Genomic DNA, 6,000 nt, shown 5'->3' with positions numbered 1-6,000 from the left:
ATCATCATTAATAATATGTTATTTAGTAGATGGAAATATAGACATATTTGATTCTGCTCTGTCATTATTCTCCTTGAACCTATTATGAACAAGATGGTTTGCCCATACTTATTGATCCACCACCTTGAATGAGGAGCCCGTGCCACATAGGAAGGCTTCATGCTTGTCACCCATTATCTTGCATAAGGGATCTTTCTTAGAGACCTCATTCAGCTAATAGTTTTGGAGCACCTACAGTATTACCATTGGGGATCAGCTAGAACAAGATGGACATACTCTCTGTCCTTATGAAGCTTAATTTTGCCATTCTGACTATTTGCTAGGTGCTGTTCTAGTGCTGTGAATGGAGCCGTAAGCCAGATCAAAAAAGTCCCTGCTCTCATAGAGACAGACAAAGACAAATAATAAAAAATAATTAGGTAAGTTCCATAAAGAGGATCAAATAGAGTGATGAAGTAGAAAGTCCCTAGAGGGCGACCACGGATGGCATGGTCCAGAAAGGCCACTTCTGAGGATGTAACATTTAAGCTGAAGCTTGAATGACAAGAAGGAACAAGACTAGCAAAGATTTAGGACAATGAAAAACCAAAAGAGGTTTAGTGTAGCTGGAGCCTAATGGGCAGGTGGAAGGGTAGGAGAAGACAAGATTGATAAGGTCAAAATAGTCTAGGAGGCTGTTTGATCCTAAGGGCATCAGGAGTCCACTCATTTTAAGCAGTAAAGTGGTATGTTTTAATATATGTTTTTAAAAGATCGGTAGCTTATTCTGCATATTTGTGGACAGTGGATTATAGGATTGAAATGTCAGCAAACTCAGGGAGACATCCTAGGAGGTATTTCAGTAGTCTAGACAAGAGATGATGGAGGTTTGGACTGGGGTAGTAGTAGTGGAGATGGAGGGAAGTAGAAGAGTTCAAGGGATATGTCAGATTTAGTGGAAAATTGGATGTCGGGGTTAAAGGAAAAAAGGAGGAATTGCTGTCGTTGTATTTCAGTATGTTTACTCATCTATCTCTATTTATAGACTGTAAGCTTCTTGAGGTCAGAACCTGGGTCTTTAAATATCCCTTACCCTCAGCACAATGTTTGGTATAATGAGTACATATTGAATGAATGAGTAAATGCATGTATATAAGAATGTAAATAGGTGCAAATTATCTTGAAGAAAGTCATCCTTTTCCTACTTAAATTTAAAAAGTCCTATTTTTGTATTTGATATGCATTTTTTTGCTTATTTTTTCCTCTTTGCAACTGAGTTTTACTAACATCAGAGCAGCGAGATGATAATTATATTAAAAGCCAACTATCCCATGACTGATCAGTAGTGATTTAAAAGCCTCAAACACCAAGGAAGATCCTATGAACTTCATCTTCCATTTGCCTTTTACCCTGTTAAAGCCTGTTTCTTCCAGCAGCTTAGCTTCTGGGCACAGGCCAGTTGTCAATGATGAAAACTGATTTCTCCTTGAGAAATGAGGGCTAAGTAATCAAGACTGGAGATTTGAGCTACAAATTCCATCAAGTCAGACTTCCTGCAAAGACTCCTCAGCCTGGGGAGCTAGACTCATTGGACAGGAACTGGTATGGTTGGAGGAACATTTAAATTAGAACTGCTTTTCCATGGGCTTTGGAAAGCTGCTGATTCATCTTCTGAACTAGTCCAGATCAAAAACAAAGCTGAAGGAACTTTCTCAGGCATTTGCTCCAGGAGAGGAATGAGAGTCTAGCCTTCTACGTGGAAATAAAGTGGGTTGTAGGTTGTGTCATCTCAGGGGACCACCAAGACCCTACTGATTGCCTGTGGCCCTGCCAGGAAACTTGAAGTGCCCGTTTCTTCCTTGATTTAAAGCATCAAAGATTCCCTTGGAGATACTGATGTTATGATGAAGTTGGAATAGAGGATGTCCTGTCCAAGTCAATGCTGCTATTTCAGGATATTACAATTCTTATTCTCTGAATAGAAGTCTATGGAATTGTAGGCCCTTCTTCAAGTTAAAGCCAAGCCCAAGCTAATAAATCCATTCCAAATTTTTCCAATCCCAGCCATGGTTCTTCCACTGTCATGGTCCTGAAACAATTGCTCCAGCCAGAGGAAGAAACCTGGTCTTCCTAAGATGTTGGAGCTGATAGCACACATTGGTCAGCTAAGTTTATTCTTTATGTGTCCATTCATTCCAGTATTCAATCCCAAAGCATTTATCAAACGTCTCAACTGTTCATATGGCAGCATCTGGGCCTAGAGAAAGGAAAGAGACTTGCCTGAAGTTGGCCATTTGGTGGCAGGTCCGAGATGAGATAGAAATTGGATATCTTAATTCTGTTCCACTTTACCAATGCTTACACTAAGCAAAAAATGCCCCTTTGTTTAATTCACAGTTTCATCATGATGTAACTATCCTCCTAATCACAGAACAAGAAGGTGCCAGGACTACATTAATGAAACAGAAGCCGTTTTCTAGTCCCCTGTCATTGGCTGCATGGGAGCTTGGAGAATTAGAAATAATTCACCTTTATTTACATCTGGTAAGTTCGGGAACATCAGAGTAAGACGTGGTCAACATTCGTGAATCTGGAGCTGGCTAATTCAAACTGAAATGCATTCCATGGAACTGGGAAGAAAAAGTTTGCTAAGGCAGTCAACATCATCTATCTAATCTCAGGACTCTCCATTTTCTAAAGCTTTTTAGAGCAATTTCATACTAAATGAGAAGACTAGCCCAAATTAGGAAATACAGAGACTTGTGGTTTTCTATTACCTATGAAAACCAGTCTAAGTAAGTGTTGCCTAGTGGATATCCTTAGTTAATTTCATTGAAGTAACAGATGGGAATAATATGAAATTAACATATAATTAAAAATATAAGTGCCTGCTTCTAATTTGTATAAGAATGTTTGAAAAATAATTTTCTCTGAGGCTTCTTAAACATTGCCTCTGAATATGTTAAAATACTAATTTGTTTAATAATCTTTGCTTTTATACAGGAGGCATTTTAGCTTATGACTTAAGCTAAATTGAAGTCAGAATGATCCTGTTGCAACAATTACCAGCAATATAGCCCTAGGAAATTTTACGAATATTGTGGAGCCTCAGTTTTCTCAATAGTAAAGTGGGCATAATAATACCAACTTTGTAGGATTGTTGTAAGATTTTAATCAGGTGATACATGTTAAGTGTTTAGAGCAGTGCCTGTTACATAGCTGTGGAATAGTGCTCAGTAAATGTTAGTATGACTATTATATTTATTAATACCAATGTCAGATATTTCAGGTATTGGCTTCCCCACTTTCAAACTATTGCAAATTTTGTATTAGCAAAAGATGACAAAAGCTAAGTAAGCAAAGGATACCATCACGGTGAATATTGATAATGGCGAGCCTTGTTGACCTTAGCAGATGCAAATCTGACTCTTTAAGGGAGAGTCTGGATTCTCATTCCCAGCAAAGCGTCCATGAATTTTAAATTATTTAAAACCACCCACTTGAAAGGACACGAGTCCCTCATTGACATCTTAGGCCATTATTTTGATATATGGTCCCTTCCAAAGCTCTATGTCAGTATAACCTGTGTTCCAGCCAGGCTGCAGGCTAGTCACTCTCTCGCTCTATTGACTTGCCAAGGAGAATTATTTATTTGGCACCAATAATATGCTCTGTAGTGTATGGTACTTGGTGATAATAATAGCCTGGGTTTATTTGGTACCTTTCCTCCAAGGAGTTGAGAGGACATTCAGATACACAGGGAAGGATAAGTTGCATATTGCTTCTCCTAACTTATAACACTTGACCTCTTATAAATCACTTTGGGATGATGATAATGTTGACATGTATGTCGGAAAAAATGACAGTGGGAATGGAGATAAAAAAGAACAGAGGAAGAGAAAGGAAGGGGAAAACTGAGAAGAGGAGTGGGGACAAGACAATAATGAAAGAATCCTAATTTCATTGTTGTAGGGAGGCAAGAAGCATCTTTGAGTCATGTTAATGGGGAACTTGCGGAGTAAAAGGTACATCAGAAATACGTCACCCATATATCCCCTTGGAGCTAAATCCTCATCCTGGTATTCAAGAAGAGCCATAGCTAGGTTTATTCAACCTAAATAACTTTTTCTCTTTTGTCCCCAATCTCCTCTGAGTTAGACCACCAACTCTCACTTCCTAGAGTTTCCATCTTACAAGGAAAGCTTGAATTAAAATGAACTCCAAAATAACTCATCATAATCTCTGATGATAAAGTCTCAGCATTGGAAGGGATAGGAAGGGATAAGAGTGGGCGGCACCAGTCTTGTCACCTCTGCAAATGGTAATCCCTTCTCAAATAGGTGATTCTCAAACAACCTTGGTTATGGAAAGCTCAATACCTCTCAAGATAAACCACCCCAGAGCTGAGAAGCTCTGGCTGTAAGAAAGGTCTTCTTTATGTTTTCTTGAAATCTGTTTTTTTCCTCCCCTAATGGCTAGTATTATGGAGGGCTGTGTGCTTTACATACATAATTTCCAAGTCTCCCAATAATTTGGAAAGACAGATATTATTGCCCTCATTTCTTTAAAGAGGAGAAAATAGGAGTCAGAAAGGTTAAATGGCCTGTCTGAGCTCATACAGCTTGTAAGTGCTGGAGCTGTATTCAAAGCCAAGTCAGTTTTATTCTATAACCTATTCTCTTTCCACTTCTCAACTGATGGCATTCTCTTCTTTTTCAGCTATCAAAACCCCACTTGCTTTTAAGGTTACCTTAAATTGCAATTCTTCTATGAAACTTCTTTTTTTTTTTTCTTTGCTTGAGGAAGATTAGCCCTGAGCTCACATCTGTGCCAATCTTCCTCCACTTTATATGTGGGTTGCTGCCACAGCATGGCTGATGAGTTGTGCAGGTCCATACCTAGGATCTGAACCTGTGAACCTGGGCCATTCAAGCAGAGTGTGCTGAACTTAACCATTATGCCACAGGTCCACCTCCTGAAACCTTTTTTGACTACACCATCCTGGGGTTTTCAACTTTCTATTAGGAGCCATTATAGCAATTTAGTTCTATAAAATTCTTATAGCAGTTACTCCATAAGATCATGAGCTCTCTTCTACTGTAAACTTAAACTCTATTTGAATATTGTTTGATTATGTAGAATTATGGAATGCCAGACTGGGAAGGAACATAAGGAGTAATAAAAATGACAATAGTTGGCAGTTACACAAGTATTTACTATGGGCCATTATTCTAAGTGATTTACTTGCATTAATTCATTTAATTCAAACAATTATTCCCATTTTACCAATGAGGAACTGGAAATACAAAGAAATTGGTTAATTTTCCCATGATTAACAGCTACAGGTCCAGTCAGTTAAATCTAAAAGGCTTTGAGACGGAAAGGTTTTTTAAAAAGTTATTTGTCTGCACAACCTGGTCAGACTTGTATGGATTTTATGGCAAAGCTGATCTGACCTGAGATCAGACCATTTATAATTATTCATCTCACTTGATGTTAATCTTCATATGTTTTGCTGCAGAAATATTTGTGTTTCATTATTGAGTGCTGCTCCAGACTTGCTAGGGAGAGGGATGTGATGTATAATATTTATATATTACTTTCCTAACCCTGCCCTTCCCCCCAATCCTATATTTAGAAACACATCTGGCCCTAAAGGCTTTTGCAGAAAGGATTTAAATCTGCAGTTAGTGGTAAAAGAGCCACATTTCAAATCAGGCTTTTAGATACCAGAGCCTGGATTCATAACAACTACACGAACTTTTCTAACACTTCCATGCAAAATATAAAACCAAAAGTCAGGAAAGAGCAGTGACTCGACTTATATTGTACACGTGGTAAAATATATGTTTTTCATATCTTAGCAACCTTTCGCATGGGATACTTTTTCTGTGCTTGTGTCTTGTCTCCCAACTGAACTCTTAGCTCTTTGGGGACAGAGGCAGTTCCTGAGACACAGGCATTTCCCTCCTGGCCCACCATGCCACAGAGGTGAAGAGAGCTGGAGCTTTGTGGTCACAG

General features: G+C 38.6%; 1 long non-coding RNA gene across 1 annotated transcript in view; it reads left to right on the top strand.

The window, feature by feature from the left end:
• The first annotated feature begins 2,381 nt into the window (after nucleotides 1-2,381).
• LOC123288995 (uncharacterized) overlaps nucleotides 2,382-6,000 on the top strand; it is an 85,705-nt gene continuing 82,086 nt past the window's right edge. The window contains exon 1 of the long non-coding RNA XR_006532674.2: nucleotides 2,382-2,523. This is a non-coding gene — a long non-coding RNA (uncharacterized lncRNA). The remainder of the gene's footprint in view (nucleotides 2,524-6,000) is intronic.

Source organism: Equus asinus, chromosome 9 (genome assembly GCF_041296235.1).
Source record: "Equus asinus isolate D_3611 breed Donkey chromosome 9, EquAss-T2T_v2, whole genome shotgun sequence".
NCBI lineage: Eukaryota > Metazoa > Chordata > Mammalia > Perissodactyla > Equidae > Equus > Equus asinus.
The sequence above is the reverse complement of the archived record's forward strand: the minus strand, read 5'-3'. Positions and strand labels throughout refer to the sequence as shown.